Genomic DNA, 26,826 nt, shown 5'->3' on the forward strand with positions numbered 1-26,826 from the left:
GATCCCACCGCCATCCTAATGTGGCGGTGGGTGTTTCAGATGTCCACGCCGGTGAATCCGCATCCTCCAGGCCGGCGGTGGCTTCTACCGGCCCGGAGGATGCGGATTCACTGCCATCCTAATCGGCCCCTTAATTAGCAGAGTAGCTGGAAGGGGAGTGTTAGGGAAAGTTAGCCACACCAGTGGGTTGGCTTAACCAGATTGTAACCTCCAGGAGAAAGTTTCTCAATTTTGAATGTTTTAAGTATTTGCTTTCTAGAACAAGAATATGCCACATTTTGGAAGGAAGCTGTCATACTTCTGGGTGGCATCCTGTTCCCCATTGATCAAGGGCTGCCCCTGCTTATCACAGAGGAACACTGGATAAATATTGGAGAACTGCCCAACAACTCAGATCCCTTCCTGGAATTACCAGCAGAAGGAAGACTGCCCTGCTGCAACCTTGGCCTGCACCAACAGGATTCCACACTGAAGGAGTGCACCTACTGCACACTTTGGGAACAACAGCCCTAAGGAGTTTACCTTACTTTAATACATGGAGTGGACTCCCTAAAAGCAACAGTTTGAAAGAGCTCCAGCTGCATCATCTCCAACAAAAAGAAACCAGCTGACCCCCTTCAGCCGGACTTTGAATGATTTGGCCAGGTGCATTGCGGCAGAGGCAGACGTAGTGCCAACATCCCAAGGAGCAACTAAGAGCTTCTGGAACCTTGGGTTTGTGTTGTGGACCCCTTGGAACCCCAAAAGGAGCTTCTAGAAGAAGATCCAAAAGTTTGGAGAAGTTTTGGGAATTTTTGTCAAAAGCTCCATAAGGTGACTTAACCGTCAACAAGAGTCAAGCCGCAAATTCGAACCGCGACCCAGCCTGAGATTTCGGTTTGTCGGAGCTTATCATTGATGACGAGACTTCCAGGAGTTGGCCAAGGCATTGCGCTGAGCCAAGCCGCCATTGTCAAACCTAAAGCCAGCCTGACGCGGAGCCTTGCTTGATGTCAAGGGAAAAAGCTCCAAAAAAGTGGCTAAGTCAGAAGATAAAAATGTGGCCGGGCCCTACTGCTAAGTGTATCTGACCCGCTCTCCAATGCAGTTCTCCTGAAAGTTTTACTTTGTCCCGGTTTTGCACCCCAAAAGGGTGTTTTTGGCAATGGTGGATCTTTTTTGTTTTTGTGTCATTTCAATCCTATAAATATTTCCTATTGTTTTAAATTGGTGTTGGGTTTCTATTCTGTGTTGTGTCTTACTTATTTAATGTATTTGTGTTTTTAAATATTTTACACATCTGTCTCCTAAGTTATGCCTGCTCGTAGCCAGCTACAAAGGGTTGTGCAGGGGAATAACTGATTGAGACCTTAGCTGGACCTTACATTATGATTGTGGCCCTACTACTAGTGGTAGGAACCTACTTATCTCTACTAATAAACCACATTCCAAATCTTTAGGTAAATCATAATATCAAACAATGGCACACACACAACTTAAAAAGAAAGATAAATGCAAGTTAAAATAATCTGTAGGAAATGGGCCTTTTTACATTATGAAACACGTGCGTGTCTGTATGTGTGTGGTTTGTGTGTGTGTGTGTGTGTTAAATGACTTGTATATTTTAAAACATTATTACCCAGATACATTATATGGAATTGGCCGTCCATTTTAGGGGAGTTTTTAAGCCGTTTTAGACTTTCTTAATGCTTATAAGGGACAAATCCCTACTATTTATCTCTTTACATGCCCTTCATTGATTTGTTTTACTTGTGATGAAGTGTAACTCGAATTGTTACACATTTGGCCTTGAAACGTCACTCGTGCAGACACTGAAACCATGGAAATCTCACACATGAGCAATCTAAAAACTTGGCCGCTATGGTCATAAGTACCTCAAGAGCAAGTCACAGCAAGATCTATGTGATTCCAGCCGACGTGTGGGTACTTGCTGACTGTACTGGTAACATCTAGTTCCCCCTTTCGAAAATCCCAGAAAGTTACTTTTTGCTGACTCATTAAACATCCAATATAAGAAAATCTATGTAGTGGTAAATCATTGTAGAATCTGAATTTGATTGTGATGTTATACAGAATTTAAACATTTCTTACTCAATGAACATTTCTTTCCATTGTGTCTAGATCGTGGCCACGGATTCATGAAACAGGTAAGCGACTTGTTTTTATGATGACAAACAAAATATTCAGGCTCGTTCCAGTCATGTTAAAGCCAGGAGAACAAAAGTTAAGATAACTATTCGCAAAATGTGTAGTTCACAAGAACTCATTAAAATGGAGTGAAAACATGCATTCCAGAAATATTTAGTACATGCGGGATTGGGCAAAGCCTGACTTGAGCACGTTAGCTGTTGTTCTTGACCTAGACCTGCGTACAATGATAGAATTCCGAATTTTGGAAACTAAAAACACAGAACCGGTAGCTGTCCGCCTACGCCGTCTGTCGAACATAGTCACTGTTTGAAAAGCAGGCGGCGATAATAGTAGAAACACATTGCTACCGTGGGGTGAAAACCTATGCTTCCCAGAACCTAATTTGTCTCCAGGCGTCGGGGGCATTTCTCCACCCCGCCATACCTCACGGCTACTAATTGAATCAGCGATTTGGCCCCAGGAACACAAAATGTTCAGTACGTGCACGAGCTGACTGCACGTATGGCGTCGAAATACTTTTCACGTACGGCGTCGAAATACTTTTTGGGAGTAATGAATTGTACCGTGCTCATACTAACGTGGCAGAAGGAATGCACAGAGGAGCACGGTGTATAAAATGCGTGTTTCGAAACAATTTCCTATGCACCCAAATCACGCGTTGGCGTCTGAATGAGCCAGGGTTTATGCCATGTTCATACTCTTGTAATACATACAGTCATTAGAGCCGTCTTTTTCTTTTGCTTCACTTTCTTTTACTGCACAGGATACACAAACACTGACACTTACCTAGAGCTGGGCAGTGAGAATAAAGAAATGCTGAAAAATAACTAGCAGTCAAGCGAGGCAATGCTTAAGAGAGAGAGATAGCGAGTGCATGTGTGTGTATGCACACGCTCCTGTGGGTTTGTGTGTAACAATAACTGGTATGTACACAGGGCCGGCTGTAGCACTGGTGGCGCCCAGTGCGACAATGTTTTTGACCCTCACCCCACCCCAATGACCACCTCCGCCATGGATTCCCTCCCTACAACCCTTTAACAGTCACCATAACCACTCTCTCTCAGATGTATTTAATACATTTTATAGCGTCACTCATAAAAATGAAGGGTGTCAGAGCACTTTACTTAACACACACATTACACAGAAGACTATCAATCATAGGTGTGTAAATCAGTGTATAGGACATGCTACATAAGACAAAGGACAACAAGGGGTGAATTTACATGTCATCCATATTGATAGGCAGTATGGTTGAACCCTTTTCGCAACATTAGAATAATGAAAGTCTAGGGAAAAAATCCATATGCTCTAATTTATACCCTGAAGTCTGCACGCAGTTCTTTGATGACAGTTAATAGTTCATTGCAAACTACAACTCACAAAAGGAATTCTCTGACAAAAACAGTAACCCACTGACCTGTTTATATTAGATTCACTTCGTTATATGCATGGTATTTATTTATTTATTTATTTATAAAGTCTTATATAGCGCGAACGTGACCCACGAGGGTATCAGAGCGCTTTACAATAGAAGAATAAACAGTGGAAGAGGTAGTCAAAACAAACAAAATGTCAAATTGTCATAATAGAGCAATAGCATATGCAGAACAAATTACATTAGACATTGTGCTATCAGCCGCACAGATCTATATCCCACGAAAAACATTAATCAGCAAACAATTAATGGAGCAACAGGGGATGTGATAAAAGACAAGCAGCCAAATACGTCCCATACTTAGATTTAGGACATGAGTTTGTTCATTAGTAGACCTTTTACTTCCTTTTTGAATACAGTAAGGGATGTGATTCCACGCTCTCGGGTGGTAGAGAGTTCCAAATCTTTGGAGCAATCCCTGAGAAAGCTCTACAGCCTGTTCTCTTCTTCCTGAAGGATTGGGGTTTCAGAAGTAGAGTGGTCGCACTTCGTAGTTGTCTGCAGCCTCCTGATTTTTCCAACTTTAGCGCCTAGTAGCTGGGTGTATTGTTGTGAATTGCCTTGTGCGTCATGCACGCCACTTTAAGGTGTATTCTTGCTTCATAAGGCAACCAGTTCAGTGCTTTCAAGGTTGGTGAGATGGGATTGTTTCTTTTAGTTCCTGATACCAGTCTAGCCGCAGCATTCAGAGCTGCTCTCAACGGTGCAAGCCTGTATTTCGGGAGACCAGCGAGGGTGGTACTACCGTAGTCTAGTCTTGGTAGTACCAGAGCTTGTACAGCAACTTTTAAGTCAGCCTGGGGGAGGAAGGGTTTAAGTTTTCTTAATATATTCATTTTGTGATTAGCTCCCTTGGTGGCAGTAGCGATGTGTGACTGCATATTCAAGTGTTTGTCAATGGTGGCACCAAGGGATTTAGCCGAGTCTATGATGAGGGGGACACAGTCAAAGGAGGTTAGGTGTTTTAACCAGAGGTCTATCTTTGGGGTGTTGTTTGGTGGTGAGATGAGAATGAATTCCGTTTTTTTGGTGTTTAGCATGAGATGGTTGTTGGTGAGCCAGCTTTGCGTGTTCAGAAGCGTAGTATTAAGAGCAACGAAGTCATCTGGCGAGGTGATTTTAAGGTATAGCTGCGTGTCATCCGCATAAAGGTGATATAGAATGTTCGCAGAATTCAGAGCATTCGCCAGGGACCTCCATTAGCAAATTGAAGAGAATGGGTGAAAGGGCAGATCCCTGAGGTACACCAAGAGTGACCATGGATGGTTGCGAGAGTGAGTTCTTCATCTTGAATCTTTGAGATCTGTTATTCAGGAAGGAGGAGAACCACTGTAGCACAACGCCCGAGAGGTACATGTTCTTTCCAGCAGGCGTATTAACCCTCTGTGCTACCTTACCATGAATCAAAACTTCCAGAAGTCAAAAGGTGTATTAGACAAAACTCCGATCTCGCCTGGAAGAACATTAATCACCCGAGTTTTCTCGACATTTTAATTGCTGCCTGAACATTGCTAAAGGCCAGAAACAAAGCAGCAGGTACTATTAAGCACAATGTACACTAGCAAACACGAAACAGGCGCCCCGTGCAAAGTCAGCACCCTGTGCGGTGACACCGGTCGCACCACCCTAGAGCCGGCCATGTATATACCAATTGATCACAAGCATCACACGCCGGTCAACTCACTTTGACATGTGACCACGAGTGTTAGCTACTTCGTGCAGGTTCTGATTGTTGCGTGGTACCTGATAAAACATGGACTGAGTGTCTAACATGTTATTTTCTTATCATGACATGGACAGGAAATGAGCTTCTACACATTACTGCACTGAGAAACTATGGGTGTCAATGGTTGGATGCTGAATGAACATCTTGATTCAACCATTGGCCTGAGGTGGCCACTTTGCTGCCCACAGAATGATATCAAGGTGATAGGAACCTGGGGTTTGCGGTAAAGAATCCCAGATCAGGAGAAAATGTCCACTAGGCCTAAACATCTTTTTTTTTTTTTTAAATCTGTTTATTAGCATAGTTTCAAGAGCAGTAACAGCATACAGTTTCATACATACAAGCGCAGTGTTAATCACGGTGGCACATGCATGCGTTTGCTCAGAGCACATATAGAAACATAGTACATTCGATTTTCTTCTTTATGATGTCGGTGAACCAGATTAATCTAACAAACCCCTTCTAACCCCGAACCCTCCCTCCACCCCAACAAAATCCCTCCCTTCACTCTCTCGGCAGGTACATATTTGAGATATCGACATATGGGTCACCAGCAATGTTCTGACACATAGTGTATGCTCTGATGCAACACACAGGTAGGGTGGGATAATGTGATCGTAGGGCCGGGGGGCGCCCGCACCCCATTGCCGTGCACCGTGGGTAGTGGCCGTGTATGGGAAAGTGGCTCAGGGCATAGTACTATTCTAAGCGGCTATTCACTAGTATCTTCTTCCTCTCCGTCATTGCCAGCCTCAAAGACCCCTAAAGTGTCAAACCATTCCAGTGATATCAGAGTTTTCCGAAGGCCCCTACTCTCTTCCTTCTGTAGTGCCACGCCCTCAGCCCTACCCCAGCGCACTACTTCCGCCCGCCATAAGTCAGGGTTGGGTGGTGTAGATGATTTCCATCTCATCGTGATGGCACGCTTCGCCAGCAACAGGGCCAGATCTGAGAAGCGCGTCACCACGGTTCTGGTGCGTGTCGGTGGTCCCAGTCCTAGGAGTGTATGTTCCAGTGTAGGTGGTCGGGGAAGGGTACCAGCCGTCTCGAGCGAGGCATGGACAGTGGTCCAGAAATACCCCAATTTAGGGCATTGCCATAGCATATGTACCAATGATGCGTCGTCTGTGTCGCATCGGGGGCAGTTACTCTTGGTTGCAGGGAACATCACATGCAGACGGTGCGGAGTCAGGTAAGCTCTATGTAGTAACATCAGTTGAATGAACTTGTATTTGGGGTTCCTAGCTACTTTCCTAGGGAATTGAAGTATGCGCTCCCACTCCTTGTCTCGCAGTGGCCTCCCAATGTCTACTTCCCACTTCGCCCGCAGTGATGTCAGTGGAAGTGCCCTCCCTGATTTGATGCTAGTTGTGAGCCATCTGGTCAGATGGCCGCCCGTTCCCATGAGGTAGAGCATTGTGACGAGGGGGTTCGTAACAGGTTCCCGCCCGTCAGGCGACCATGTGCGTGTGATGTAGTGTCGGAGTCTGGCGTGTAGAAGGAAGGAGCCGCTGGGGACGCCCTGAGTGGTTCTGAAGTCCTCGAAGGATAACAGGTGGCCCTCCGCAAACAGGTCACCTACGTGTGTCGCACCTGTGTCATGCCAGGGCTCCAGTAGGGTCGCCGTGAGTGTGCCCGAGCCTAGTGGTATGCCCAATAGTGGAACCGTGGGGGCATAGGGTGTCCCGGGGGACGTGTACTTTAACGCCTTCCGCCAATATGTGATCGCCAGTTTAAGAAGGGGCAGAGCGTTTCTAGGTAGATCCGAGCCAGGTAGGAGCAAGATGTGTACCCTCCCCTTAGCATGGTCGTCCATCGACATATTAATCTCATGAAGATTGCGGCCCGCCACCCAGTAGGCTAGCCATTGTAGTTGACATGCGTAATTATAAGCCCTGAAGTCCGGTAAGCCCATGCCTCCGGAGCCGGAGGGGAGTTGCAGTTTGGCCAGACCTATGCGTCTGCGGCCGTGTCCCCACACAAGTTCGATGAGCAGGGAGTCAAGGGTCTTAAACGTTGCCGCCGGGATCTGGAAAGGCAGGTTGGTGAAGTAGTAGATAAGACGGGGGAGCATCACCATCTTGGAAACTGCCACTCTACCGGGTATCGAGAGCGGCAATGTTAGCCAAAATTGAATCTGTGACTTCAGCGATCTAATGGCCTTCCCCAAATTGCCATCCATCATCATGCCCGCCTCCCGGTATATCTGTATTCCAAGGTATCGGAAAGTGGTTTCCGCCATCTGGAACACATGGGGGGCAAAAGGTAAGGGGGTCGACCCATCTGCGGCTGCAAATGTGAACCCGTAGGACTTAGACTCGCTGATGGCGAGGCCAGAGATCTCTCTGAAATCCTCAAAAACCTGGGAAACTGGGCTCAGGTCACCCCTCAGGTCACGGAGATATAATATGATATCATCCGCGTATGCAGATACAATGTGGTCCGTACCATGCCGTTGTATGCCATAACGGGGGGCCATTAACCTGAGCCTGCAGAGCAAAGGTTCGAGGGCAAGGACGAATAGGAGAGGGGAGAGCGGGCAGCCCTGCCTGGTGCCCCTGGCAATGGCCATGGGGCCTGAGATTTGACTAGAGGTGCGCACCCGGGCCGTGGGGATGGTGTACAGCAGTCTGACCCAAGCTAGAAATTCGGGCGGTATCCCGAAGCTTGATAGGGTGGCAAACATATAGTCCCACCTTAAGGAATCAAAAGCTTGTTTTAGGTCTAAAGAAATGCATCCTTCGGAGCCTGCGTCGATGTTGTCTCCGAGCATGAGTTGGGCCAAGCGCCTAAGGTTCATGGCCGTATTACGGCCCGTTACAAACCCGCATTGATCCGGGTGGACCAGTTGAGGCACATACTGCACGAGTCTCGTCGCTAGCACCTTGCTCAATATTTTAGAGTCGGTGTTGAGAAGGGACAGGGGTCTGTAATCGGCCATTTGTAGACCATCTTTGGCCGGTTTCAAGAGGGAAGTGATCAGTGCCTGCATGGATGATTGCGGTAGCGAGGACGTGCGCAGAGCTTCTAGATAAACCGTGTGTAACCGTGGGGCCAGGAGGTCAATATAAGTTGCGTAGAATTCTGCTGGCAGGCCGTCCGTACCAGGGGCCTTACCCTTCGGAAGGGCTCTTATCGCTTGTCTGATTTCCGCCACCGATATAGTACGCTTCAAGTCTTTGTTCTGGTTGGTAGTAAGTTGTTGGAGAGCCAGACCCTCCATGAAGGCCGTAAGTGCGGGTTCCGATAAGGGTTGTGGGGGACTATACAGTGCGGTGTAATAATCCTTAAACACCGTGTTAATCCCTATTTGGGTGGTAGCCGGGTGGCCAGATTGGTCCAAAACTCTCAGAATGGGGTGGCTGTTCGGGGAGTCCCGCAGAAGGCGTGCTAGTAGGGTACCGGCTCGGTCGGCCTGTGTATGCTGTCTGTTTGTGTACTCCCTATAGTCTATAAGCCGTAGTTCTTCTAGTAGCTCCGCGTGCCTAATATGCGCCTCTTGCAGCGGTGTAAAGGGAGCATTGGTGCCCGCTGCCTCGTTCTCTAGGGACGCTAGTGAACCTTCTACCTCCTTTAGCTGACCTATCACCTCCCGTTTCCTCCCCACCTTAACAGTCATAGCGGCCCCCCTAAGACAGACTTTGAAAGCGTCCCATTCTATCTGCCGCGAGCTGGCCGTGTTTGTATTCGTGGAGAAGTAGGTATCTATAGTGTCGGACAGAGCAGACCGGAAGACCGAGTCCTCGAGGAGGTCAGGAGACAGTCGCCAAGTTGGGATGGGAGCCAGGCGCCTGCCCCACTGCCAAGTGATTTCCACGGGGTTGTGATCTGAGAGTGTCTTCCCCATGTGCTGGGCTTGGACAATCAGTGCTGTGAGGGGACGGGAGCAGAAGACATGATCAATTCTGGTATGGAGCTGGTGGGGAGGGGAGAAAAAGGTGTATTCCCTTTCCATAGGGTGCATGCTGCGCCACACATCCGCCATGTCCCAACCCTCAGCCCAACCCGCCAGCGCATCAGCTTGTTTCCTGCTCTCGGTAGCCTGCAAAGGAGGATGCGATCTATCTAACATGACATCAAGCACAGCATTGAAATCACCCCCGATGATCCAGCTCTGATCAGCCCAATCCGTTCGCACCCCGTTGACAGTAAACAGGAAGTCCGACTGATTTGTGTTAGGTGAATATACACATCCAATGACAACCGCCTCCCCATCCAACAGTCCCCGCACAAAGACATATCGACCCTCATGATCAACCCGTTGCTCCAACAGCTGGAAGGGAAGAGAGCCACGTAACCAAATCGCCGCCCCCCTCGAGAATGCAGAATATGAGGTGGCGAAGAGCTGTCCTCTCCATTTCTTGCGCAACTTCACTGCCTCAGCAGTGTTCAAATGTGTCTCTTGCAAGCATGCAATCTGTGTCCCCCTTCGGCTGAGTTGTGCCAGGATTCTGTGCCGTTTATGCACTGATCCCATGCCACACACGTTCCATGTGCACAATTGGTAATTGTTAAGAGGTCCCATTCCCATCTGTGTGGTGCTGAAATATGTAACAACTGGGCGACCCTATATGTCCTGCTGTGTTAATAAGTGAGAGTGTCTCGCAGCCAAGTAATCCCTGAACAAAAAGGTCCCTGAGCCAACGTACCCAGGGGCCAAACCAAGGTGCCCAACGTGGGCACAATTCAGTCAAGTTCGTGTGCATACCGGGGGTGGTAGGCCTCCGTCGATGGGCACTGAACTGTCTGCGTGGGCACGACAGCCCACTATACAATGGGCCCCCACACATACAACCCACTTTGTGTGAAGGAGGGGAATAGTCATACGTTACCACCTTGAGAGGATCAATCGCGTCGTGGTTCAGAACTCTTCTGCCATCTGGGCCGTGATCTTCGGGAAGAGCTGCAAGCTGTCGATTGAACCAGACACCTCGGTGTGGGTGTCGGTGGTGACGGTGAGTCGGTCTCCGGTTGCTCCCGCGTCGTGGGCGGCCAGTGCCTCCTCTGTTAGACGTTGATGTGGGAATGTAGACGGATGTCCTGCTGTCCGGCGTCCGGGAGGATGCGTCGTTGCCGATGCACCGTGGGGCGAATGATGCCCGGGGCTGCGAGCGTCGTTCTGCCGGCCTGGCGAGCCCCCGCGGGTGTCGCTGTGGTGGTCGGTGAATGGGTCCTGTGATGCCGGTGGGGTCAAGGTGACCTCCATCCACTCTGCCGCTTCCTCAGGCGAGTCAAAAAATGGGACTTGTTATTATGCAGGATTTTGAGCCGAGCAGGGAACAAAAGTGCATACTTCATGTTTCTGTCCCGCAACTTGCGTTTCACCCCCATGAAGTTGGACCTGGCCCGCTGAACAGTGGGCGTGAAATCGGGGTAGACCGATATATTCCTGTCTTCGAAGCGTATCGGTGCTTCCTCCCTGGCCGCCCGCAGGACGGTGTCGCGGTCTCTGAAGTGGAGGAGACGAGCGATCAGGGGGCGAGGGGGTGCCCCTGGTTGTGGGGGCCGCGACGGCATCCTGTGGGCCCTCTCCACACTGTAGAGGGCGGTGAGATCTCTCTGGCCCACCAGTTTCTTTAGCCAATCTTCCACGAATTGCGTGGGGTCTCTCCCCTCGCTCCTTTCCGGAATGCCTAGGATGCGGACGTTGTTGCGGCGGGCTCGTCCTTCTGCATCGTCCACTCTACCCCACAGTTGCTTTAATTGCTTCTCTACGTTCTCTAATTTCGTGGAGTGTTCCGTCTGCTGCGGGATTAGGTCGTCCAGCGCTATTTTCTGCTCCGCCACTCGGTCCGCCAGCTTGTTGTGGTCGGCCTTTACTAGGGATAGGCCAGTCGCCATACTGTCTATGCGCGATTCTAGCGCTTCGCGCGTCGCGCGTATTTCATTCAAGATCAGATCCAGTTTGGCGTCTTGCGACCCCTTACCAGTCGGAGGGATGATATCCATGTTGGAGGAGGCCAGCGGGTCTTCAGAGCCCGTGGACTGCACGTCCGTTCGGGCGCCCTGGTCCTGAGGCTTGCCCCTGTTTCTGCCCATAGTTAGCAGGGTGGCGCTGTAGTGGATGCAGCAGGCCGCCGCGATCCCACGAAGAGTCCGGCAGAGGATATGCGAGGACCAGCTACTCACTAGGTAAAGGCTGGAGTGGCGAGGGCCCCAGGGCTGGCGGGGGGCGATGCAGTCTATCCTGGCGAGGTGTCTGCGTGGGGTGAGTCGGCGCGTCGCCGAAGGCTTTGCATGCAGGCGCAACCCCAGTGCCGTAGAGGTGTTGTGGGAGAGGAGGTGATGGGGTCTAGGCCACAGGAGAGTGTGTCTGTCGTGGCTTGCGGAGGCGCGGCGAAGGTCAGGGCTGCAGCGCCGGAATAAGAGGTCCAAGCGCGTGGCGCACCACCCCCTCTCAGGTCCTGGCACCTGTGGTCAGCGGGTACGCAATATGTGCCACCTTGTGTCACATGTCCGCTCCCGGTCCTCGGTCCGATGGCTCTGGGGCATGCAAAGCGGGCCCGTCAGGGTCCAAGGGCCTCCACCAGGCCCCTTCGTGCAGGCAACATGGCGCCAGAAAGTTCCCGATGCCTGGCCGATCCTCAATGTGATGCGGTGCAGACAGCCGGTCTCACGGCGTTGGCGGTAGGATGTTTGCGCCACCCGCACCGTGGTCCTAGTCGCAGTGGCGGGACGTTGGAGACCCGCTGACTTCGTGGGTGGGCGGGCAGGGGGATGGTCTGGAGGTGCCCCCGCGCCACAGAGGGGGCCGTTCAGCAATGCGGCCGGTCCGTGTTGGAGTGGCCAGGCGTGGAAGGGGTAGTGGAGCCGCAGTGAGGGTGAGCACCACACCGCACTCCGGGTCCGGCCAGTAGATCAGCAGAGATCCGAGTCTGGGTCCCGACTGGACCGCGAAGGAGGCTGTGGGCGGGCCGGCCAGGCCGATCACTTTAGGACGGGGCTTCGCTTCGGTCTGCAGGCCGCACCAGGTCCCGCCGTCGGAGCTCAGTAACGGAGACGTCTCAGAGGGGCTAAGCTGCACCGCCTCACGCCGTCGGCCTCCGGAGACAACCTATGTCGAAATCAGGTGGGTTGCAGGCAGGGGAGTGCAGGATATTCAGCTCGTGTTTAAGGCATAGGACGGAGCTAACAAACTACACGTCCACCATTGACGGCTCCAGGTCACGCCCCTCCTAGGCCTAAAATACCTCCCAGATCAGATTTCGTGCTGATGTCAACAGACCAGGAATACTAAAAGGCTCTGGCATAAAAGGAAGTTACAACTGAAAACAGCTGACACAGGAGTTCATTAACTGAACTGGAGAGCCATGTGAATTCAGCATCCGGATGAAGAGACCGCAGCAAAACAACAACGGGACTGAGGAAAGAATTGGAAGAAGGACACTGGAACAATAGAGAAGAGGACTTCAACTGTGTTGTAAGAAAAATACTTGTGAAGACACCAGCAACTGCAGACCAGCCTCTGCACAGAGGCTCTCCTTGTCAGCATACAGGTGAGTCAATGCACGGTGATGGGGGTAGGGGGTATGCCGTGGTCTGAAGGCCAGCATAGACACTTAGCATGGACTAAATCCCATTCTGCATGGCTGTAGGACATAACAGTACCTTCCCCCATTGAAGCTCCTGGTTTTCCTAGAAAATTATAGAAGAACTGATGCACAAGATTCCGAGCGTGAACTGATGAATCTAGAGCACAAGATCATTCACTGGAAATGATTCTATCCATTGAATTGAAAACTGGAGCTGGTGCTAAGAGATTCGGGAATCACAGCTTTCATCAAGCTCATACTGTGGGTGATCATCAACCAGAATCCAAAGTAGTGGAGCCAGATGGTGAATGAGATGTAAAATAAGGTCTTAACTGATAGACATGGAAAGTCGGATGTATTGTCCAAAAGGAGGATACCTATAGTTTATAAGCTTCAGGATTTATGATGGAAAATGATCCAAAAATAATGAGGTCTCATGCCAATGGGTTGTTGATTAGAAAGTCACCAGAATGTTTGAAGAACTAGATCTAATATGGACTTCACTCCACAATGAACAGAATGTCCAGAATCGTGGTACATCTTTAACACTTCCGCTTGCAATAATGCTTAATGGAGAAGATAGACATTTTGTCACCGCTCAAGAGGAGTTCTTTGGTAGGTTCCATCAAGCTCTTCTTTCTTGATCTGACCTTGGGTGTATTTCAACAATATGTCTCATAATAAAGCATTTGCTCTGTTCATACTTTAAATGGTTATTTTTCTCCTATTCAAATAAATAAGTCTCCACTTGACATATGCATGTCTAATAATTAACATGTTCCACTGTAGGACAGAGTAATTCTGTTCACAAGAGAACAAACCATGATATAAATACGGAATAGAATGTTTCAAATTGCCCTCACATTGTTTCTGGAGTGGGAATGAAAAAACAGCTCTCTCAGAGGCATCCGTCTGAACAATGAATTGTCTTGTCAGATATGGGAATTAAATGATGGGACCTGGGTAAAGGCTTTCTTCAGATCTTGGAAGGCAGTTTCTGCCTCTTGAGTTCAGTGAAACCCAGTGCAATGCAGCACGTGCAATTTAATTTGTTTTATTCATTTATTTACTTACTAACCTCTGTTCAGCCGTATGTTGGAGTTTACTACCCCCCACCCTGTTCCTCCCCCCCACCGCCCGCAGCACTCCCTCCAGGAGCCAACACTGTCCCTGCATCTGCAATGGAAATTGAAATCTTATCATTCTACTACATCGCACCCACAACATGAAATTATCTCCCTCCACACATCAGAGGCTACTCCTCACTTCTTGAGTTCTGCAAGAAGCTAAAGACCTGTCTCTTTGTATAAGCAGCTTGGGGACCACAAACCTGCATACCTGATCAATCGCCTGGATTCCGTCTTGGGTGATTAGTGCACTATATAAATCAATATAATAAAACATATATAACTGAGCTGTGATATTATTTACGGCTCAGTTATCAACATAGGAATGAAGTTCTTTGCACTTCTTAGATATGAAAAAATTGGTGCCCCAGCACGAGTAGAGGAACTTGGATGAAACCATTCTGGCGAGTCTCTTCAAGTCATTGTTTCTCGGTTTCAAAGAGCATATCCTACCAAAAAGAATTACAACTTCAGAAATCGTTGAAATTGCACAATCAAACTCGAGATGTGGGGGAAAATGTCACCATAGTGATTTGGGACTGATTTAAAGACACTATTACTGGGGTGGAACTTGCTACACCTTGATATTCGCCAATAGGTAGCCAATAGCCATCAATCGCATTGCAGTTTTCCTGATATAATTGTGATGCTAAAATATATGATACATGTCTTGTAGTTTATATATTGATTGTCAGATTCCAGCCAAGACAAGCTGAAAATAACTGCAAACGTTGTGTAAGCTGTTATATCACAAAAGATACTGTCTTTCTATTGGTTCCTATGGTAACCTTCAATGGAAATGGATTTCTCTTTGACTGGGCATGAAGAGATAAGTGATTCATCAATAGTGTGGATCTGTTCAGGAATCCTCTTACTTCTGAGTGAAATCTGAAATACATTTTCGCACCTAATCCTTGTCCAGGAACATTTCAGGAGCATACAACAGACTCTAGAATCTAATGTACCTGATATTTCAATTTAGATGGCATTTTGTATTCTTGTCTGGATTAACAACACGTGGGAGCAAGAAGCTGCAGAAGCAACAGATTGAAAAATGCTAGGGATTTGATTTCCACCTGTCCTACTCACCATTACAGTGCATGGACCTAGATCTTTCCCTAATGTCTAGGTCGAGCCTGAGTCAGCGCGTATGCGCTGCTCTGCGAGACATGCAGTATCTCATCTATTAGCATTGATTACACTTTCAGCTTCCCATTGGTTCCTTTATATGCTTTTAAAAATTCCTTTCCTTTCAGTGGTTAATTGTATTATTTGTCAAGCCTTTTGGTGGGTAGTTCCCGTCCCTGGCGACTGGCCCTGTTACTTGTAGTAGTGCCCTTCGGTTTAATTTCATTATTTTGTTGGACTTCTTTTTTCTGTTTCCTTGAGCACTTTAAAAGCACAGTTTAAACACTACCAGGGCAACCCTGCCTATTTACCTCTTCCAGCTACTCGACCCTCTGTAATTGCCGTGCTCCCCACCGTGCAGCCTGTCATGCCACCAAGCTATCTCCTCAGAGAAGAGGCCCGAGGCTGACGGGCTGGGGCTGAAAGAGCACACACTGCATGAGCAGCAATGCACACATTCATAATAAAACACTCCTTCGCTATCCCCAGGCATTCTTCCCTGGGATTCTGGGCCTAGCCCTAATGTGAATTATCATCCCTGAACATGACAATGCACATCTGTCAATGTGTTCAAAGATACAAAACACAGTTTCTGGTCTAGAGACCTCACTGGAAAGTAGATTTTCGAAACCATTAATGAAACAATGCTCCCCGCCCCTTTACCCTAAAACCTCTTTCATAGCATAGGACAGAAACTAGATACCAAGATCTCATCTACACTATGCACCATATGTCTTAGGAACAGATCAATACATGTGCGCTTAATTTAGGAGCCACTGATAAGCTATTTCAGAAGGTGTGATGATAAGCGCTTCAATGCCTCGTTAGTAAGCACTATATAAATGTAATTACCATACAATTTAAAGAACTCTTAAGCTGCTCGATTCATCACAGCGGTCAACAATATAACAAGCATTTGCAATGCAATAGGTCTCGCATTTACGCAAGTTTGAGCTATTAGCAGGGTAAATGACAATGCCTTTTATTTATGTTTTGTTTTTTTAAACATAAATAAAACACATTGTTATTTACAGTGCCAATAGCTCAAACTTGCATAAATGTGAGACCTATTGCATTGCAAATGCTTGTTTTATGGGTGATCAGAGTATTATCTCTTACCAAATGACCTGGACTGCCACAGTTAGTTTCTTTCCTTTTCTTGCCACAAAGATAGGATCATTGCTCGGCCACTTTGCATTGATTCCTCTTACTGTCTAATTGAAGAAGTAGGAAACATGGCTGAAGTTTCTGGCTAGTTGACTGATAAGATATACATGGAAATGGAATATCTGCTTCTTATCCCACAGTCTTTCTGGTCTTTTCTCATGCAGCAAGTATGATATAGCACTTCTCTCCTGCGCCCGACTGTCGCACTGAAATTGGGGAAATAATTCCTTAGTGAAACTCTTCTTCTGTAATCACATCTTTTTTGCATTATTGTTAATTTTTAGCCAAAATCTTTACTCGTGGATCTTCCTAATAACATCACTGCCGAGACAGCATGTTTGTGCGTTGAATTATTTATTCATCATTTTCAAATACCGAACGTTGCCATACCAGGCTTCTAGAAAGGCATGTGAGGACAAACATGTTTCAACATTGTTTAGAATGACATCAAGGTGCTCCCAATGCATTTCGAATTATAAAATTCTTCGTCAGGGGTTTACCTGAAAATAAAGTACAGAAACAATTAAGTTGGCTACTGGACCATTTTTCTTAACTTAAACTCATAACATCAACTTTACTCTCACCCATACTAAAGTAAAACCATTGAGTGTTGACGCTACCCGTGATTCTCCCTCCGTGCTCAAACCCTCACCTCTCCCGCATTGTCAATCGGCATTTAACTCAATAAAAACAGTGCATCTAAGCTCACGCCCTGCTGTACAATTCCCACTGTACTATGAGCACCCTTCTAGCAAATTTACCTTTTCTGCGCCGCAATCAGCAGCATATCCTCACTTCGCTTCCTCATGGCAAGAATACTAAAAGTTTTCCACTCACGCTCGCGCTGCTTTTAAAGAGAAAAGTCACACACCTGTGAGCGATCTAGCTACAAGCCGCCACCCCTCCTTGTAGTTTAAACGTGCCCTATGTCGATGGACTTCAACTCCCATAATGTCCAACATCGTAATCTGAGAAAGTGTGTTCACACCAAATTAAGATCGTGCCTAAAATCGACCACAGACATGAATACCATTTTTCAAAAATAAAAAACATCAAAATTCCCTACTGGGCCAGTAACCCTCCTTCAAAAACATTAAAACGAAAACAAGCTGTTCGAGTAACATAGTTTAACTGTCCCCTCATTCATATGTCAATTAAGTTCATAGTTGTATTTGAGTCATTCCACTTGAAGTTGTGTTGTTGTCCGTATCTCCGCGATGATGCTTCCTTTTAGAAAATTTAATCTTAAATCCTTGGGGTGCAAGCTCTGAGGCGATAATGTTGCAAAGCAATTTCAGAGTTGAGCGACTGCACTCCTTCCCTTAAACATTACTCAAGTGTTTCAGTTCATATGGTGAAATGCGTGCGAACAGAAGCTGTGTCAAACCTCATCACAGCTAAGTTAGATACAAGTATGATAGAGCACTTCACTCCTGCGCCCAACTGTCGCACTGCGATTGGGGAAATAATTCCTTAGTGAAACTCTTCTTCTGCAATCACATCTTTTTTGCATTATTGTTAATTTTTGTTAATTTTTATCCAAAATCTTTACTCGTGGATCTTCCTTAATAACATCACTGCGGCGACAGCATGTTTGTGTGTTGAATTATTTATTCATCATTTTCAATAATAATATCAAATAATTCGACGCACAAACATGCTGTCTCCGCAGTGATGTTATTAAGGAAGATCCACGAGTAAAGATTTTGGATAAAAATTATAAATAATGCAAAAAAGATGTGATTACAGAAGAAGAGTTTCACTAAGGAATTATCTAATGTATCTAACTTAGCCGTGATGAGGATTGACACGGCTTCTGTTCGCACGCATTTCACCATATGAACTGAAACACTTGAGTAATGTTGTTTAAGGGAAGGAGTGCAGTCACTCAACTCTGAAATTGCTTTGCAACATTATCACCTCAGAGCTTGCACCCCAAGGATTTAAGATTACATTTTCTAAAAGGAAGCATCATCGTGGAGATACGGAAAACAACACAACTTCAAGTGGAATGACTCAAATACAACTATGAACTTAATTGATATATGAATGAGGGGGCAGTTAAACTATGTTGCTCGAACAGCTTGTTTTCGTTTTAATGTTTTTGCAGGAGGGTTACTGGCCCAGTAGGGAATTTTGATGTTTTTTATTTTTGAAAAATTTTATTCATGTCTGTGGTCGATTTTATGCAAACACAACAGGTGATGGACCGAATGTGGATCAATGTCACACACTCACCCCAGTCAAAAGATCTGGGCCCAAATCCATCGTTTTTTTGCACTCCACACCACCCTGGGTTAGACAATGGCGATATGCAAATCAGCTCTGACCCTGTGCCCCATGGGAACAGTCCAGTCCGAACTACAAAAGCCATGTCCTTCCCAGAACGGAATCAAGCATCCGAGGACCGGACCGGTTTCGAGGTAACACCTCTCATCAGCCCGGCTAGCTTGACTCCAGTGGTGTGGAGTGCCTGGGACCCACGTCTGGGCATCCCCAGCGCACTTAGGGCGGAATATGCAAACACAACAGGTGATGGACCGAAGGTGGATCAATGTCACACACTCACCCCAGTCCAAAGATCTGGGCCCAAATCCATCGTTTTTTTGCACTCCACACCACCCTGGGTTAGACAATGGCGATATGGAAATCAGCTCTGACCCTGTGCCCCATGGGAACAGTCCAGTCCGAACTACAAAAGCCATGTCCTTCCCAGAACGGAATCAAGCATCCGAGGACCGGACCGGTTTTGAGGTAACACCTCTCCTCAGCCCGGCTAGCTTGACTCCAGTGGTGTGGAGTGCCTGGGACCCACGTCCGGGCATCCCCAGCGCACTTAGGGCGGAATATGCAAACACAACAGGTGATGGACCGAAGGTGGATCAATGTCACACACTCGCCCCAGTCCAAAGATCTGGGCCCAAATCCATCGTTTTTTTGCACTCCACACCACCCTGGGTTAGACAATGGCGATATGCAAATCAGCTCTGACCCTGTGCCCCATGGGAACAGTCCAGTCCGAACTACAAAAGCCATGTCCTTCCCAGAACGGAATCAAGCATCCGAGGACCGGACCGGTTTCGAGGTAACACCTCTCATCAGCCCGGCTAGCTTGACTCCAGTGGTGTGGAGTGCCTGGGACCCACGTCTGGGCATCCCCAGCGCACTTAGGGCGGAATATGCAAACACAACAGGTGATGGACCGAATGTGGATCAATGTCACACACTCACCCCAGTCCAAAGATCTGGGCCCAAATCCATCGTTTTTTTTTTTTTGTTTTTTTTTGCACTCCACACCACCCTGGGTTAGACAATGGCGATATGCAAATCAGCTCTGACCCTGTGCCCCATGGGAACAGTCCAGTCCGAACTACAAAAGCCATGTCCTTCCCAGAACGGAATCAAGCATCCGAGGACCGGACCGGTTTCGAGGTAACACCTCTCATCAGCCCGGCTAGCTTGTGGTCGATTTTAGGCACGATCCTAATTTGGTGTGAACACACTTTCTCAGATTACGATGTAGGACATTATGGGAGTTGAAGTCCATCGACTTAGGGCACGTTTAAACTACAAGGAGTGGTGACGGCTTGTAGCAAGATCACTCACAGGTGTGTGACTTTTCACTTTAAAAGCAGCGCGAGCGTGAGTGGAAAACTTTTAGGATTCTTCCCATGAGGAAGCGAAGTGAGGATATGCTGCTGATTGCAGCGCAGAAAAGGTAAATTTGGGAGAAGGGTGTTCGTAGTACAGTGGGAATTGTACAGCAGGGTGTGAGCTTAGATGCACTGTTTTTATTGAATTAAATGCCGATTGGCAATGCGGGAGAGGTGAGGGTTTGAGCACAGAGGGAGAATCACGGGTAGCGTCAACACTCAATGGTTTTACTTTAGTATGGGTGAGAGTAAAGTTGATGTTATGAGTTTAAGTTAAGAAAAATGGTTGAGTAGCCAACTTAATTGTTTCTGTACTTTATTTTCAGTTAAACCCCTGACGAAGAATTTTATAATTCGAAATGCATTGGGAGCACCTTGATGTCATTCTAAACAATGTTGAAACATGTTTGTCCTCACATGCCTTCGTAGAAGCCTGGTATGGCAACGTTCGGTATTTGAAAATGATGAATAAATAATTCAATGCACAAACATGCTGTCTCCGCAGTGATGTTATTAAGGAAGATCCACGAATAAAGATTTTGGATAAAAATTAACAATAATGCAAAAAAGATGTGATTACAGAAGAAGAGTTTCACTAAGGAATTATTACCCCAATCGCAATGCGACAGTCGGGCGCAGGAGAGAAGTGCTCTATCATACTTGTATCTAACTTAGCCATGATGAGGTTTGACACGGCTTCTGTTCGCACACATTTCACCATATGAACTGGAACACTTGAGTAATGTTTAAGGGAAGGAGTGCAGTCGCTCAACTCTGAAATTGCTTTTCTCATGCAAGCCATGTTCTATGGTCATTGTCAATTCAATTAATTCAAAGTCTTGGGACCTTAGCGCACATTGTTCAGTCCCCTTAGGAAAAATTTATTTGGTTTTTCTCAAACCACGTTGTTTCAGCAGCAAGTTGGCAGACATGAGTAGCATAGGACAGAAAATCCCTTGTCTTTTTTTAGCTGTCCCTTTTCTTTTGTTAGCTGTCACAAAGGGCTTTGTCTGCAGAAACCTCTCCATCAGGACATTCAGACATTCTCTCAAATTGATATAGAAAGAGAAATAGTTATTTAAACGGGTATCATAGGCAGACTCCAAGTGCATTTCCCAAGATAAACCGGCTCCACTTAACAAACTTACTAGATAGCCCACCTTGGATCTATCAGGAGGAAGCTAGTCAGGGCATAAAGCCAAATACAATGTTAAGTTATTCAAAACGACTCTGAGTTTTGTTTGATCCCTAGAATAGTGATGAAATTTGGGCCCATGATCAGAATATCTCCAGCTCTATTTGCCAACATCTTCTCAAGTGCGTTCTCCTCAATCCTTAGAATCAATAATTCATGATTTGTTTACTGGAGGACAACTGCAAATTCTAGATTAGGGTTTATAGTGTCCTTACAGGAATTCCTTTGAGGACCTTGCAAACTGTGAATGAGTAGATGCTGAATGAACTTCTAGATTCTTTCCTTGGCCTGTCTAATAAATGGGAGGCACCCTCATGTTAAATCTGCCAGTCTTATGGTGGTTTCAGCCAAACATTTTGACTTTGTCCTCCACTTTTTGCTTGATCTCATTTTTGTTGTCTTTAGGATTCTGTGCTCTTTTGAACTGCTAACCAGAGGTGAAGTGTTTGTTCCTTCTTTTTTAAACATGGTAAAATTGGCATATTTATTTTACCTATAAGTCCCTTGTAGAGTTGTAAACCATATACCCAAGGCGTGTAAATTAAATGCTACTAGTGGGAATACAGCACGTATTGTGCCACCCACTTACGTAGCCCCTTAAAACATGTCCTGCCATTGCAGCCTGAATGCAGTTTTAAACTGCAAATTCAATTTGGCAATATAACCCCCTTGCCAAGCCCTAAACTCCCCTTTTATTGCATATAAGTCACCCCTTGGTTCAGTGGCGACTGGTGGATTTTGAAAATGGTGAGGAGTAAGACTAGATCTTTATGTATTATGAATTGCATGCGAGCAAGTACAGACTGATTATCCATAAGTAACCCCCACCCACTTTGAAGCCATTTAAAAAAAAATAAGGTACAATGGTACATTTTCCAGCACAATCTATTTCGGAAACCGACCAAACAGCCAATCTTTTTACTGGCATGTGTATAGAACTCTTAGACCTGGAATCCTTAGAGTGCCATGTGGTCATACTGCACCAGGGAGGAAAGGATTTGTTTGGACAGGGATCAGAGACTATTTCCACAAAGAGAAAAAAGACATTTTGGGGTATTAGTATTACACCTACAACCCTAGGACTTTAGATTGCTTCAAAGAATAAGAGGACCTTGCCAAGTAAAAGAGCAGAAGGACTGTGTGTGGAGCGCTGCCTTTTCTGAGTGAGGGGTGGGATGGCCTACAGTTTCTGCTTCTGTCTGTGGTGGAGGAAAAGGACTGACTCTTTTTGCCCCGCTGTGGTATCCTACTTGTGGAGAATCTCCAGGAGCTTGTGTGTGCTGGCCTACTGTTGAAAGTCTCAGGGATACAAAAGACTTCAAGGAGAAAAGATATCTGTGGGGTCTAAAAACAACCTGCCTGACAGGAGCGCTGACCGACTGCATGAGGAGTGCTGCCCCTGATGTGTGTGGGGCAGGCTGCCCTGCAGTTGCTGCTCCTGTATGAAATAGGGGAGGGACTGGATTGTTTTTCACCCCTTTTTTTACCAAAAAGTGCATGAGGAGTGTTTTACTCTGCAATCCAAAGTGTTGGGAGATTTGTTGGTACTCCCTGGCCCTTCGATGTGCTTAGCGCGTGGAGAGAGCTTTCCCCTTCAGTTACCCCGTTGCAGAGAAGTAAGCGCATGGTGAGTGCCGTGTACTTTGGTCTACCAAGCCCGAGGGGTGGGCTTCCTATAGAGAGAGAGAAAGGAGCGTGGGCTGCTCATTGCAGCACCGCAGGGGAAAAATCTGTCTTCAGCGCAGTCACTTTCATTGAAAAGAGAACCACGAGGGGTATAGCAGCCACGATGAAAGCCAGCCCAAAGGCGATCCCCCGGCGTTTCTAAGCAACCAGCTCGACAGCTTGGAACCCACAGCAGCAGCCGGCCATATCCAGAAAGCCACTAGGGTCCCGCAACACCAGCCACACTGGACTGACACATGCCTCCTGCGAAGGAGAGGAGTCCTGTGGAGCCGTGCGGAGTCCACTGCACCGGAAGGGAGCCACGTGAGGCTTTGCCCGGCTTGCCCAGCTTTGCCCAGCTTTAAGCTCCATTGTTAGAGTCATGTTGTTCTTCCTGTGTTTACAGATTCCAAGAGGTAAGGATCCTCATTGGAGGCCCTGCCAGGCCGTATCCTCCCTTTTACAGCCACCCTCACCACGACACCCGGGCAGACGGCCCAGTAGGAGGAGTGTTCCAGCCTCATTCCAAGTAAGGGGGCAAGATCGAGGCACCCCATAGGGACTGCATTAGGAGACAGGTCAAAGGTCTTATCTACCTTTTCTTCTCCCAGGGCACAGTGCCGCAGAGATGGAAAAAAGCAGTTGTTAAAGCACTGCTGAAAAAACCTGGCTTAGATCCCTCGAATCTGGCCAATTTTAGGCCTATTTCTCTTTTGCCCGGTTTTTCAAAAATCGCAGAAAAGATGGTTAATCGCCAGCTCTCGTACCACCTAGAATTCCATCATTTGCTGGGAGACTCCCAGACGGGCTTTCGCCCTGGTCAGGGGACGGACACGGCCTTATTGGCAGTGGTGGAGGAAGCAAGGAGCATTCTTGATACGGGGGGGTCAGTGGCAGTGATCCTCCTGGACTTGAGTGCTGCCTTCGACACCGTGAGTCACCAGGTGCTCCTCCAACGACTGTCAGAGGTGGGTGTCACGGGGATGGCCCTCAAATGGCTTGAGTCCTTCCTCTCTGACCGCTTCTATCAAGTCTGGGAGGGGGACGTAGCAGTCGACCCTGTTCCCTCTTCAATGTGGAGTCCCGCAGGGCTCATCATTGAGCCCTACCTTATTTAACGTCTATATGACTCCACTTGAGAGAGTGGTCTCCCCTTCAGGAGTGAAGATCATCAGCTATGCTGATGATACTCAGCTGGTTGTAGGCCTTACCCAGCTGCCGGAACAACCAGAGGTTCTTCATGACTGCCTTGCCAACGTTCATCGTTGGATGTCCCACTCTGCCCTTAAGCTCAACGGAGAGAAAACTGAGCTTATGCTGCTAGGCAAATCTAGGCCTTCGCTCATCGCCAGTTGCTGGCCTCGGTCTCTGGGTGACCCACCACCTCCTAAGAAGGAGATTAGGAGCCTAGGAGTATGGCTGGAGGAAGACCTGTCCTTTAGGACACATGCTAGGAAGACTGCAGGGGTGTGTTTTGGCCTGTTGCGGTCAGCGCGCAAGGTGCTACCACTGCTCCCCAATCCTTCCAGGAAGCTTCTCATTCGTGGTTTAATCTTGTCGAGACTTGACTATGGGAACGCACTGTTCCTTGGCGCTCCGGAAGCGACCTTTAGGACCCTTCAACAGGTGCAGAATGCAGCCGCTAGACTGCTGATGGAGGTTCCTAGAAGACATTCAGCTGTTCCGGCCCTGAAAACGCTTCACTGGCTCCCGGTTAAGGAGCGGGTGAAATTTAAAGCGTTATGCACGGCCCATAAAATTTTGCATGGTAGGGGCCCTTCTATCTTGTCCAATATGGCACGCCCCTATAAACCCACACGGCCACTGCGATCGGACCAAGGACGTCTTCTGCAGTTAACCAGAGTAAAAAGAGCTCGCTCTGGGGGCCGGCGTTTTTCAGTGCAAGTGGCGGCACTGTGGAACTCCCTGCCCTTTAAGATTTGTTCGGAGCCTAACATTCTGCACTTTAGGAAACTCCTGAAGACGCATTTGTTTTCTGTGTGGTGACTGAGTCTGAGCTTTCCCTTCTTCGTTCTGTTCAGCGCCGGGATGCCCCTGGGTAACTGAGCGCGCTACAAATTTAATATAATAAAGGGGATTCTCTTCCTGCCATAGTTTACAGCTGCACAGCATGGCTGTGGGCAGCTGCAGAAGTGCATACTCCTGTGGCCCCTTTTTCCTCTTGCCACATTCACAGTGGTAGGCGGGCTGGTGGCCATGTAGCCTACATGGGGGAAACAACGTACCTAATAATGTGTATGATCAGCACAGAAGTTCTGTGCTCTATACATTTCAGGTGATTAATGTACCCCCCTTCTACAGCCTTTTATGCCCTAATGTTGTGCCCTGCATGATAAGGGTAACCAGTACAGTTACGCATAATGTTTTCATGAAGGTTTGTAACCGATGCAAGTTATAAGGATCTACCTAGTACCATTACTGTTATGGGAATGACAATTGCCTTATGGCAAAGTGATTTATGATATATGTTATGACCATGAGTGCCTAGTGATGCAGTGAAGTAGGTGATTCATGTGGTCAGTGGGTTACTTATTCTGCAAAGTGATGTTATAATCTTAATCTATATCCTCAGCCTGACGATGTAGGGTCCTGGTGTGTGCACTGAGAGCTCTAAATTACCAATATCGTGTACAATATCCCAAAGAAGTTTTATAGTCTAAACACGCTCAACCTCCTAGGGACACACCATCTTAAATCCCTGGCTTACTACACCTAAATTAAAACAATACAAAAAAAGGAGTGTGAAAAATCAAACAAGGCAAAATATGAGTTATGCAATTTCACAAATGGTAATGGGGGATATTGACTCCAATGAAAAAAGTCCTTCAAGCTGTAATTGTTCAGTTCATGTCTTTATTCTTAATTTATGCGATGTCAGTCAGCTTCCCATCAAGATAATTTATAGATACAACAAAGTTTAACAGCCATCATCAGGGCTCAAAAAAACATATAGAACAAATGTGGTCATTGCTGTACATTCTACTGTTGCATGTGTTTCTTGAATCCTCAATACCCAGGTAATAATACTATTTATGTGTCCAAATCGATCTCCCTGATAGTGTTCCTTATTCCCTGCTATAGTCCTCTGTTCAGTCTCTTCCAGTCTCTCAATTTGGTCCCTGGTAAACCGTATTCACTACTACATGCTCTAGTTCCTCGATTTCCACTTCCAAAGTAAACTCCCAGTATGTCCTCTTAATTCTTCTGTGTCGTAATCTGCACAATGGCGTCTCAGTCCGCTACGCATGTCTGGCCCCCGGCTCGATAAATCTGGATTAGACTATCCCAGAAAGGCACTGGAATGGCTGAGGAGGGGCCTCAAAGGTAAAAATTATATTGGGCTTTACAACTTGATTCTGAGGGAGCACAAGCTCAAAACTTGTTTGACAGACCTGCACCAGCGCCTAGTGGATAGCAGGCTTGCTGACCCCAGAGAGCTTGCTGAGGAGGCAGACCTCTGGGTCAGCATCAGAGTGTCCAAAACGGCATCTGGAGAGAATCCCAAAAGGATGGCCGGGGTTCCCACTAGAAGAAGGAGAGGGGTGATGAAAAACAAAGAGTTCTCTCAAGGCCCTCAAAAAGGTTCTCAGGGGAAAGGATCCCAGCCTCAATCTGACCACAAGAAGGGACTTGTGCACACGTAAGATTTTTGCCCCAGGTGTTATGAGCGTTATCAGTATGGGCACACCAAGCATTATGCCAAGTGTTCCAAGAGTGGACAGGCACCAAGTGGTGGGCAGACCCTTGAATTGGCCAGTATGGCACTCGGGGAGGAGATGGCCCTAGTTAGTGTGGGGAGAAAGATAAGGTTACCCTAGAGTCCCTGTGTCACAGAGAGATGATACCCAAAGACCACATGCCTTCTAATACTTCCACGTATAGGCAGTGGGTCACAACCAATGTGCAGAGGGGGAAGGCTCTGTGAGACACAGGACCCAGCATGAATACTGACAGGTGTCATCTGGTGTCCTCAGATCAATTTATACCCAATATATTCCATGAGGTTGTAGTCATAGAAAATCAGGA

General features: G+C 47.2%; 1 protein-coding gene across 1 annotated transcript in view; it reads left to right on the forward strand.

Annotated features, from left to right (window-relative positions):
* CLNK (cytokine dependent hematopoietic cell linker) overlaps window positions 1-26,826 on the forward strand; it is a 1,199,791-nt gene that overhangs the window by 239,846 nt on the left and 933,119 nt on the right. The window contains exon 4 of the mRNA XM_086964527.1: window positions 2,122-2,147. The gene's annotated coding sequence lies outside the window, so the exon portion shown is untranslated. The remainder of the gene's footprint in view (window positions 1-2,121; window positions 2,148-26,826) is intronic.

Source organism: Lissotriton vulgaris, chromosome 3_2 (assembly GCF_964263255.1).
Source record: "Lissotriton vulgaris chromosome 3_2, aLisVul1.2, whole genome shotgun sequence".
Lineage (NCBI taxonomy): Eukaryota > Metazoa > Chordata > Amphibia > Caudata > Salamandridae > Lissotriton > Lissotriton vulgaris.